This window comes from Chiroxiphia lanceolata, chromosome 1, assembly GCF_009829145.1.
Source record: "Chiroxiphia lanceolata isolate bChiLan1 chromosome 1, bChiLan1.pri, whole genome shotgun sequence".
Lineage (NCBI taxonomy): Eukaryota > Metazoa > Chordata > Aves > Passeriformes > Pipridae > Chiroxiphia > Chiroxiphia lanceolata.
In genome coordinates this window covers 137,973,554-137,986,134 of record NC_045637.1, presented here as the reverse complement: position 1 = coordinate 137,986,134, position 12,581 = coordinate 137,973,554, and the positions used below count along the sequence as shown (strand labels likewise).

The window sequence follows — 12,581 nt, the reverse complement described above, 5'->3', positions numbered from 1 at the left end:
ACTTCTGCAGCCCCCACTCTGCCCTGGGAGTTTGGGTCCTGGCAAGGGACAGTGACAGCTCGTGCCCCACCTGACCCCAGCACAGTGCCAGGAGCTGGCCAAGGAGAAGGAGGGGAGAAGTAGTCTTGTGCTTTCTCACCTAAGCACCACCAGAAGTTATTGGCTATGGTCACTGGTCCCATCAAGCGTAGGGAGAATCCAAACTTTTCTCTTAAAAGCTCCTTCTTACAGAAATCTTAACTCAGTATCCTTTTTTTGTAACTACAAGTAATTGTGTCTGAATTTGGGAGCACTTCAACTAAATAAGTGCTCATTTTGTATGAAGAAAACACACACTTGGGCAAAACCCCCATAGTTTACAAAACCCCACTGTCAGGAATGGAGGCACTGTGCTGCCTTGCTGAAGAACAGGTGCTCAGCTGTGCTCAGGGGAGTCCTTGGGGTCAGGGTGAAACTGCATCCATCACTGCATCCACAGCCCCACTGCACTGCAGGCTCTCCCACCTTTACTGTGTTACTCATGACAGGGACCAAGGAGAACCTCATGATGACTCGAGAAGAGTGTGGCACCTCCTTCCTCTCCAGGTGTCAGAGGAATGGTGGGAAGCAAAGCCAATGACAATTCAAAGATAAGCTAAGCAAGGTAAACTAAGTTAACAGGATGGGTCCTTCTCCTCCCCCAGACCCTCGCAGACACAACTGGCACTTTTTCTTAGAAAGGCTGTGGTTTGCCTCACATTTAGATCTGGTGTGAAGCTGCTCCATGGTGTGTTCAGTGAAGGTAGAGAGACAACATGAGAAATGAAATGACAAATAGTTGGGTTCTTTGCATGAATTCAAAGAATAGGATTAAAGCTGCTCAAAACGCCATTTTTTTATTTCAGTTTTCACAGAGCTTTTATTAAAACACTACATCCTCCTTGGAAGATGTGAGAAGGAGACAGAGGAGAAGTTCTGCGGTATTTTGAACCTAAAGAGCTAAGAAGTCCTTGAGTTTAGCATGTCCCTGTGTCCGCATCCCCACTAAAATAAAAAATAAATTTTGGACTCTTCATTTGCTTTTTAGATTTTAAGTTACAGGCAGGTAGTATTTCCACAATTTTCATTTTGTAACACTAATGTTGAGATTCTTTTTTCTTTTCCTGGAATCAGAGGTTTACATTGACTTTTAGGATTGCAGGAGCTGGAACACCAAGAACATCTAAAGCTGCAAAAAGGCATGAGACTTTTTTCCTATCAATGTCAAAAATTGCTTACTTCAAACAATATATTTATGGGTTTACAGTCATACTGAAAAAAATTAACGAGAAAGTAATTTTAAAAAATTCCTTGCCCAGACATCTCTTATTTTAGACCAGTCTGATGTCTGCTAACACACCATACTAAAGTTAAATAGTTTTAGGAAGGTAATTTTCTCTTAATCTTCACCAGGGCAGGTCACACACAGTCTTTCAGTAAAGCAAAGTATCTGCTCTTTTATTACTCTAATTTTTCATGTTGCCTTTCTATTTGTATTTGATGGATACAGCTGCAAGTAAAAGTTAGACCATTATCTTGAGAGAGCTATACTCTCATTCAATGTCACAGTAAACATATTCTCTTTTAAAATGGAACTTTATTTTAGTGTAAGCCAAAATAATTGAAAAACTACCATTATGTGCCTATTACTCTAATTGCCTGCCTAAAAAAAAAGCCTGGAAATAAATTACTCATGAATGAGTGGAACAGAACTTCAGGATAAAATATTTTGGTTCAGATACATGCTTATAGCCCATACAAAAAAATACTAAGAAACCCCAAAATATATGTATATAGACAGATTGAAGTAACTTATCCATTTTCATCATCGGAAAGGTGAAAATAAGTTTCAGTAAAATAATTCTTTCCTGTACAGGGAAAGTATTGCACATTTTATTTATGGTAGTGAAAGTCCAAAGAAAAAGTACTTACTTGTAATTTTCTTGTTCAAATAATCCAGAGTTTCCAGTTAGTAAACAAATATAAAGCACCTGAGAGTTATTTTGTGGGGTTTTCTTCCTTAGGGGGTAGTGAAATCTTTTCAACTTCTTCACATTACATTTCTCATCATACCCCATTCTAGTTTTAAAAATAAAAGCTTTTATTAAAAATACATATCTTTCTAATGGATAAAAATTTAAGGCAACAGAATCACCCTAAGCCTTTGAACAGGTCCCTTGTGCTCTCAGCGACATTTATTGTCACTTCACTCACACTGTGTTACAGCAGTGTGAGGGTATCTGACGAGAAATGAAAGAAGCTCTGAAGTTGTGTGTGCTAAAGGATTTCCTGCTGTGGGCTCCCTGCTGAGGCATAGATTCAAGGAGTGAGGAGCTGACTTGCTCGGGATGTCCCTTTGCAGGCACCCAGAGCACAAGCCCAGCAAGAGAGGGACGCACTCGCTGCCTTTCCAGGCCATCCCCCCAGTCCTAGGCAACGCTCACCCTTAATGCCAAAAAGGATCATTTTCTACCTTCTGAAATTTTTCACATTCTGAAATTTGGCATTTTTCTAATCACATTTCATTTCAAAGAAACAAATAAAGCTATCTCTAGTGCTCCTCCTCTGTGCTTAGCTGTTTGTTTCTCCTCTTTCCTGTCCACAGACATCTGTCCTTCCCCTCTATCCTTATCTAAGATAAGCAGCTTCAGTTTACACACGCAGTACCTTGCAAAAGCATGGTCTGGAAAATTAATTCTTGAAAGGATTAATATTTTTTCCCTCCCATCACAAATATGTTCCTGCTTCTGTAGACATGTTCCACTTTGCAAACAGGGGCACTGCCTGCTCCGGCATACAGGAGCATTCCTCTTCTGTGCAAAAGGAAAACTGCACACAGCCCAGTGCAGGAGTAATTCTAATCGCCAAAGTAACATGGTCTGTCATATTGATCCACCTGAAATCTCAGAGAACAAACAAAGCAAATTCTTTTATTAAAAAAAAACTCCAAAAAACTCCAAAAAGAAAACACAAAGCCTTCTCCAGGCATTATCACTTTTATGGAGGTGTTTTTTTCTATTCTCTAATTTTTGCAATATCAGCCTGGCCATTTGAAAATAAAGGAAATTCCTACCACTCATTTTGACTCATTTTTAAAAGCTCTTCCCTTATATTTTGCACAGAATTAAAATTACATGCAAAGGCCTGTCCTTCAAATGCAGTTAAACAAATCAGGGGGAAAAACCTTTCCTTGCCTGCCTTTGAATTCACGGTGCAGTGCAATGGAAACCCTTCAAAGAGGCTCCACAATTCTGTTCTGAAGGGGCTCATTCCACTATTCCGTAGCAGCATCCTACTGAGTGCAAGAATCAGTACTTTTCTTCTTGAGGAGTCAGATAAATCTCTTTGCCTCTAATTTTTTCAAAGGTTTCTTCCCTACCATCAGCCTCCTGCGTCACACATGGACTCCTCTGCTTCTTGATTGCTCAGTCCAGGGGCATGAACAAAATCCATTCAGTCACTTGGATCATTCTGAAGAGGAACCAAATTTATATCATGCAATGGCAGGGAAAAAATGGGCAAACCTTCCCACCCTTAATTTTAAGAGAGATGTGGTCTTCTGGCCTCCACAGTACTCAACCTGACTGCATTATTTTTATAGCTATGGACTTGGCCATCAAAGCAGCTTTAAATTTTCATTCCCACAACCATGTTCACTGACTGTCACTGCATCCAAACACAGAAAGTGGTCCATACTGCAAAACAATACAGGCTAAACATCATTGATAGAAAGAAATACATGCTTAGAGAACAGAGAACCAGACACAGTGTGGCAGCAAAGGGAAATAAAAGCTTGTTACAATGGGGAGAATAAGAGGTGAGAAAGCTGAGGGAGGGCAGAGGAAAGGTAAGAGAGCAAGACGAAATAAAGCTAAGGGCAAGAAAAACATGACAACAGTGAATAGAAGTAAAATTTTTTAATCTTGAATACAAAATAAACTTTGACAGTCTGTGACATGTGCAACCACAAATTTTATTATAGAAACCTATTTTCACAGGGGATGCTGAACTGGATACTCCGCTGATACAATATTCTACTCTTGAAGCTCAGCTGTTCAGGGGCTAGGACTATGCCAAAGCTAGGAAGAAAGCAAAATACGAAAGCTGTAAATCCAGATATAAAAGACAGGAACTGACTTGGCTTACGTTGACAAACGTACTACCTAAACAAAAGTTATGTAACTTCGTCATTGCTCAGATAAATAAGTAAATAGCAAAGCTGGCTACTACATCTTGCTAAGGCACGATTGCCTCTATTTATAAATTGCAAAAAGGAAATGTAAGTTTTTAGATGCCCTTTCTCCATTGCTTTAGGGGGCTTTTTAAACAGAAAATAGAACATGAAACTTGAACTGTCCCACTTTCAAAGTTGGAGCTATGTAGTCCAGCTCCCCATACTGACTACTCTCCCAAGTAAGAATTTGCAATCTCTCTCAATAATTGAAGCAAAGAGAAGACAGTTTTAGCTTTGATAATGACTGGCGAATTTCAAATAGTTTGAGCAACCCCCAAAAGTTCAAAATGAATATTCAGATTTTGTTATGCATCATGGTCTGCAAATTGAGGATAGAAATCTCAGATGATATCTATCTTAGATCTCCTCCAAAATCCTCCACATGCCCTAGTTATGTCTAAGCAGGAAATATTACAAAAACGACCAATATATTTAGTTATGAAATGTTCAGTCTCATCTGAACGTTCAAAATGAAAATATTGAGGGAAGAGATTCACTGAGAAATCACAAACTTGCAACTAGTCTCTCTTCATATTGGGCCCATCCCTATTCCACCTACATTTCTTAACTAGCGTATCATTTTAGCTCCTGAAATAGGAGTTACTCCTGCAGTCTCCCACCCGCAGCGGTTCCCACTGGTGACTCATCATTGCCTATCAGAGAGATCCCTCCCCGTGTTTACACCCACTGGTGACCTTGCAGAAAGACTGAGAATAGTGTGAATCAAGGACAATGCTAGATCAAGTTCTGCATCTCTCCGGGGTCGAGTTCTTGCTTTGCACAGGTCACTTCTCCCTGCCTGGCAGTGCGCAGCTCAGCAGCGATGCTGCTGCTGACAGGCAGCGGGGCCAAGCTGGCAGGCACAGGAGCATCCTCCCCCTGCCAGGGCCCTACACCAGATTCCCATCTCAGCTACACCATCATAACTGAGCTGAAAGCAATGCAATTGCATTGACATGGCCAAAATCCAAGAGGCACTATGTGTGAAGCAGGACTACCCACTGGCAGAGAAAACGCCAGGAAAACAGCAGCATAGCAGAGCTCATGGCTGGCTCCTGCCCCATGGCAGCTGTCACAAATGCCACTCTCCAGCAGGAATCATCTTGACTCTCTGAAAACACTGTCTCTTCTAAACAAGACTGTGGTCAACAGCCTAATATTTTCCTGGGATTCATTTATTCACCAAACTCACTAAGTCTGTGTAAAGGATCATCATTTACTTGAAAAGAATTGGAAAAAAATGAAAAACAAGCAAAACACTTAACCCAATGCTCTAGTTGCAGGAACACATCACTGTATTGTTATCTTTACCCTTAAAAAGCTTCCACCATGTATCACCTCCAAGGACAAACAGTTTGGCAGAGAGAGAAAGTTCACAGCACGCCATCAAAGTTAAAGATTTGTTTTTGCTCACACTATGACTTACACATTTCACAAAATCAACAAACAATTTATGCTATTTCAGATATGGATCTTTTCCATCCCAATGGGACTTAATTCCTTCAAGCTGAAAAAGGAAGCCCAAAAAAACCTGAATAACTAAAGTGACATTATATGAAACACAGCCTAAGGCTGCCAATATCTTTCTGTGCATTGCAGGAAAGGCTGCATTACTAAGCTAGACCAAATGCCATTTCCAGCAGAAACCTTTCCTTCTTCTTTTCTGCCATGAGGAGGATTACATTACACAGCATTGCTCTAAGCCCATTTATACAGTTCTATTTTTTTTTAATCAGGCTATAAAAATAATCAGCTCAACTTCTCATACTAATCATAGAAATATTAATATAACACACTAACTACTCTTTTGCTGTGAGATTTTCTTCTCTATGCTAAATATGAGAGTCATAAAGTTTATGCTTCTCATAAGTTGCAAGAATTTGTGTTTTACTGCAGAAAGCTCACATCAAAAATAATTACTGTTATAAAAATACAGCAAAATACAGTCACACTTGGCATATATCATGGTTTTATATGAAAAATTTAGCAAAATGCCAGCTGTAGGATATTTTTTTTCAGATGAACAGTTTAAAAATCACTTTTACCAAAAGAAAGTAGAAAAAAATGTTCAAAATATAAATGTTTAGAAATATAAGTACATTTTCATTTAACAAAACTATCTACATAGTAAAAAGGGGGCAAATTAGTCTAAGTCCTCCCAAACAAGCAAAATTCTGTTTAAAGTGCAATTGTGATGTGTAGTTTTTGGAGACATCAGTATTACACAGGGCTTTTCTATCTTCTGAATCCAAAACACATGATTTTCTTAATTTACAAGAATATCACCATGCTACCTTTACCAGAATTATTTTAAACAGTCTTTTCTCCCCATTTTTCCAGTGTGTCCTTTCATTAGGAAGAGAAATCCAATTTTTTACCAAATCTGTTCCCTGTAGGTACTACATTATATACTTTTTTTCATGAATCAACATATTTTTATCTAAAAATTAGTCAGGTGCCTTGTCCCACTGTGCTTCATATTTGAAAGCTGCCTAAATTTCCACCCCACAGATTCTCAAGATCAGTGTGTAATTATTTCTTTTTATACTAATACTATCTTTTATGTATAAATCCTCCTATGTGCAAGACAGCAATTGTATTTCCTCTCAATTTTCTTTTTTTACAAAGTCAGACAAATCCAGGATTTTAATCTCCCCTCATAAAACAGTCTCTCCATTTCCCAAGGCATTTTAGAAACTTGCCTTGGCTCCTAAACCAGTTTGAATTTACTTTTATTTAGTATATATGATCACACTGGCACAGATTTTTTCTCTGTTATACATACCTTATACACTTCACACATACCTTATACAAAGCAGTCCTAAGGCTTCCTTGCATTGGAAAACTACTTCCTTATACTGCCAGATGATCCATGCTAGAATCAAATCTGTCCATTTTCCACAAATGTATCACTTTGATGCTTCAGTTATCTTGTGATTGGCACAAGCATGTCTGTCCAGTTTCTCCCCACAACCCTTCTACAGGCTCCCAAGTGCACAATCCTCCACTTCTGACAGCAGCCTTTCATCTCACCTGAAGTATTTTCCAACTCACATGCTCATCCCATTTCTTCTACATGAAACTCCAGTCTTCAGCATAATTCTTCTGGTAACTGGTGTCATCAAGATTTTTTTCCCCAATATTGTTACTTTCATGGTACAATCAGTAATGGAAACATAACCTAAGACTGATCCCATAAGTCAGTCCTTGGGAAATACTTTGATGACCTCCAACCCACTCTCCAGCTCCAATTTTGCTTCTAGTTAACTTTTTCATCCTCTTTTCTCTCTGAAACTAATTTGTAATTCCTGTGTTAACAAATCTCTACACAGCAAATGACAAACACAGTATTTTGCTGAAACCCATATGGATATATGATTACTTCTTTTGTTTAGAGAATTAGCTTAGTTATTTTTTCAGCTAAAGGTATCAGCTTGATCAGGCATGACCTTCTTGTGGAGATTGTATTGTATTTTAACTCATTTATCACATTTTGTGTCATTTGCTTAGTCTTTCCTTAAAACTTTCTTTTTTTTTTTTTTGCAAAAGACTTTGCATACTGTTGAGATTATACTAACACTCTTTATCTGAGTCCTTTTTTTTTCCAATTTAAGTACTATTTTTCATTTATTTCCCCAGGTAATATCAGATCCTGATGTGATATATTTATTAATACTACTTGCTTTTGGAATTGCAACTATATTATGCAAGTTCTTGGATGTGGATTATATGGTCTCTTCTGATTTAAACAATTACATAATTTAAGTTTTGCTTCCCCCTGGAGGTGAGAATTTCCATTTCTGCATAATCACTCCCATTAGCTGCTCTGCATTTGTCCTAGGTTCGATAGCATCATTAAAATGTGAGGAGTGCTACCCATTACATCTAAAACCGATTCTTCTATATCACTGCTACTGTAAAAACTTTCATCTTTTTTCACTGACTGCACTTTCATTCTTTTTTACTTTTTATAATTTTTATTTTTAAAAAAATAGTTACACTGGGTAGGTGGATTCTTAGACATTTACAATTCATTCTCATGTTTTCTGATTTTTAAGGTACAAGTCTTTGTATTGGCCAATCCTCTTTCCATTATTTGCAGATTCTTCGCTAATGCTTAATACTACTTTTAGGATGACTATTTATCCAATGAAATATGGGGAACTGTTTTACAATGTATATCAATCACATATTTTTATTAGTTACAGCAGGTTTTCTGAAACTTGGACTAAGGATGACATTCATGCCTGCCTTATATAGTAGTCCCTAGACTTTTTATTCCAGATTAATTAACTGCTGCCTGCAACTTCTCAAATATTTGTCCACTGGAAACATTACAGACCTCCCTGTCCTTATTCCCATCCACTTTTGACTTACAGTAACACTACCTCAGCAGAGCTTTTATTTTAGTTTTTCTTCTAAATGTTTTCTTTTTATTTCAGGAGGTTCTACTTTATCTCATCTTCCCTTTCTGAAAGCTTTATGCCCTTAATGTGTACAGACACCCAACCAACTCCACTTGCCAATACAATTTTTCCTGGACACATTGCCATTTTTTGGATAACACCTCTTTTCCATTTGGCAAAGACAGCCCTCAAGCTTCCATGCACCTGCCTGGATCCTTACACTGATGTAACACTTCTGTGATTCACATTGACCTCACCCAGACTCCCAACCAGATGAGGTGGGATCCTTTCCATAGCTACATCTTCATGTCAGATTTTTTACCAATAATGGGACTTGTTTTTTCTTGCTAGCTATCACCTCTAATGTTGTTCCTTTATCCATTTCTGTAGTCTCATTTGTCCAATTTTAATTTCCCTGTGCCCTCAAGGCTTGTACAGGCATCACATGGGGCTCTCTTGCACTTTCTCCTGTATCCCATTTCATCAATTTGAAACTATTCTCATCAATCCCATAAAATGAGGAAGCTGCATATTGTCCACCCACTGACAATAACCTTATTTTGTTACTGACATATAATAATGAAACAGCCTAAAACTTTCTTCATCGCCCAGTTCATTTCAAAATCTTATCTAGGGATGATCTAATGAAGAGTTCTATTGGAGATATCTCAGCTCTCACCTGTGCCATTCCCCATCTTTTTATGGTCCCTTTTGATCTGCTCCAGCAGGAGTCTCACAAAGTCATTCTTCACTTAAAATAGCATTGTAAGAACTTTTCCCATTCCTCTCTTGTTTCTTTTCAGACTCAGGTATCTCATACCCTTGCAAGCAGAAAACATTTTGCTCTCCAGATCCCCTCTGGTCTTTCCCTCTGGTCTGTGCAAGTAATCAATAATAATCACCATCTAAACCCAACATGTGCTCTAATTTTTATTAGACATCCATTCGACATGCAGGAACTCAGCTGGATGCCTGTGCTCACGTTTTTATTTTATTTCCTTATGTAATTTAATGCACCTAAAATGCTGACAACAGGAGAGAACGACACTGAATATTTTTAAAACAATGTGTCTATTAGTATACAGTATGAATTATATTTTAATGCATTAACAATATTATCACAACAGGTTCACAGCCCCACCAAAAATTCTTATCTTTTTACTTCTCTTTCTCATTATTGTGTCTCTGAGTCCAGTTACTGTCGTCTATCAGTACTGTCATAAAGTTACCCAGATATCAAACTATCCTTTCAATGCAGTGTAGACTTTATCAGATGTAATTTGTTTTATGATCCCAAAGCTTTCTCCCATCTCTTGTTTCCCCAATAATTTATAATGAGAAGACTTTCACGAAACCAGGAGGGTTGTCTTTACATGCATTATGCTGATTGTCCAGATACAACATTTATAAGGCATTTCGTACCATAGTGAAAATACCAGAGCTTCAGCAGAGCAGGGAGGAACATAGTCCTTCCAAATATCCACTTATTTTAAAGTCAGTATTAGAACATTTGCTAAAGTGAGCTCAGGAAGACTGAATACCCATGTTATTTAGCTGAAGCAGTTTTTAAAAGATGAAAGGAACGCTCTCCAGGATGCCTCACAGGATGCAATTCCTTTAACAAATGGCATGCCTGGCTTTAATAAGTGGACACATTTCTTTATAAACTGCAGAAACAGTTAAAAAGGCTTTTTTTGGAGTTAAATGTATTGGAAAGAGGGTGAAAAAAATAACAGACCCTTTTAAAGGTAACACATTACTGTATTAGAAGTCTTTCATAATATACAACCATACCATTAGATTAACTGAGCTACAATTTTTAAGACCGATGCTAGAGACAGTAAATACACCCTAAGCCAGAGTGTGTTATACTTTTGTGACACTTTGAGCATGCTGATACGTTGCCGGTCAATGTTATTTACTATCATTACGTACACACCTGGCTCAACAGCCACATCCAATAAAGCATTAGTGTCCTCATTGTAGCTCAGCCTTGCAGCTCATCAATTCCCCAGATGAGACTGTGGCAACCTGGACAGGCTGCAAATATAACTCCCTGCTGCCTGTGGGACATGGGCAGAAGCACACCCTTGCATCTGTCGGCTGGTGAAATGGGTGTGTGCAGTTGTCAGAAGGTACCTGGTCCAGCAAACGTGCTCCCCAGCTCTTACTCTGACCAGAGGGCTGGAACAGGGCTAATGACACACAGCAACAGGGCACTCAGGCTGTCTGCTAATGACAGATGAAGGGTGCCCCAGCTCCTATAGACAGATGAAGGTGAGAGCAAAACCAGACAGATGAACAAGGAATTGCATTACTCCTACTGTAGTAGAATTTTTTTAAGGGTAGGAGAAACCATAAATCTTGTTTGCTATCAAACAAAGCCTAAGAACCCCAAGGACTCTGTAGCCTCCATGCTGAGTCTGACAATTTTCCTGGCTAGTGAATAGATGAGTGACCATTTAAATTTGCAAGTGCAAGTCACTTTTCTCCCCCTCCTGACAGCTACTTTTCTCACACATCAAGACACATAAAAAACTGAACCCCCGTATCTATGAATATTGACTACGACCACTCAATAGAACTGCTGAATATACATCACTTTGGTTTAGCAGAATAATCTGTTAATTAACATTTATGATGTTTAGTACCAATGCAGATAGGATGCCATTCACAATGATTGCGTCATCTAAACCCATTATTTTCTTTGGTTGTTTGGGGGTTTTTGCTCTTTTTGAAATTCAGATGAGCTCTTACAGTTTCATAACACTTCTCTTCTGAAAAAGTTATATAAATATCTTGCTTACCTCTCCCTAGCTACCAGGATGCCAAGAGACTTAGACACACTACTGATTTTACAACGCTAGCCTGTGCAAAGATCACCTAATATAACAGGTAGTAAGGGTACTTGCTTTGTTTACCTAGGTCTATTTTAAGTCCAGTTTCAGTGAACTGAGCAAGTAAAACAGAAGTGTCCAGAGCTCAGACATACTTCTTTTAATCCTTGAAAAAAGTGACCATCTAACCAAAAAATTAAAGCTGAAGTAGTTGAACTGGTTTTGAAGTTACTGAATGTATTCCTTAGAAAATCACTGAAGACCAAAGAGGTACTTATATCAATTTCTGTAGAAGTAATTTTGTGGTAATTTAAAAAAACTCCAAGTATTTTTGCCATCTTCAACACAGGTGTTATCAAACATTTGTTCAGATTTTCCACTGAAAATATCAGTAACGTTGTCTGCATGTATATCACCTTTCATTTAAAAAATTCAGAATCCTTTACAAGGACTCGAAGTATTCTTAACCATATATCAGCATGGTGAAAGGAAGACACAGCTTTTGCCACCAATTCTGACTTTTCAGAATTCAGCTTCTGAAGAAGCTCCTAACACACACCTCATCCCCTTCCTTTACAGCACCTTTAACCCAGCACACAACCCTGTGCCCTAAGGGCACCCTGGGGCATGGCTAAGGTAAGGGAGTCCTCACTGTTCCATCCACACAGGCTGCACCATTATTTCCACACACCAAAGCACATATTTTCCAAACAAATCTTTTCATCAGGGATCCTCAGTCCTGGCAATGAGCAGACTGCCAATTCCACCTTGACACTGCCCACAGGTCAAGCACCTCTACCTTCATCACGTCTTCATGGCAGCCACAGCAAACATATGCATAGAAAATGATTCAAACTGTAAGTGGACCTGTACTTGCTTTTAATGTCCTCTAAGCAAGCATACAGATGAAAAATCATAAATCAACTTGCTCAGAACCTTTTTAGAGGGTTAAGAAACTCTCTTTAAATAGTCCTATCACAATCTATGGGATCTTTTGTATATTAGCTTTTTTAATGATGCAAGAATATCTAGTCCCATCAGCTGGTTGCATCTCCTTAACTGCTACAAGATACAATGTGCCTCCTG

At 38.5% G+C, this 12,581-nt stretch overlaps 1 protein-coding gene across 14 annotated transcripts in view; it reads right to left on the bottom strand.

Moving 5' to 3' along the window:
- KIAA1217 (KIAA1217 ortholog) overlaps positions 1-12,581 on the bottom strand; it is a 338,228-nt gene that overhangs the window by 206,949 nt on the left and 118,698 nt on the right. Inside the window, exon 1 of one of the 14 annotated variants that reach the window (XM_032700727.1) lies at positions 1,951-1,970. The exons of the other annotated variants lie outside the window; for them this stretch is intronic. The gene's annotated coding sequence lies outside the window, so the exon portion shown is untranslated. Of the gene's footprint in view, positions 1-1,950; positions 1,971-12,581 lie in introns of those variants that run through there. 14 annotated transcript variants of the gene reach the window in all.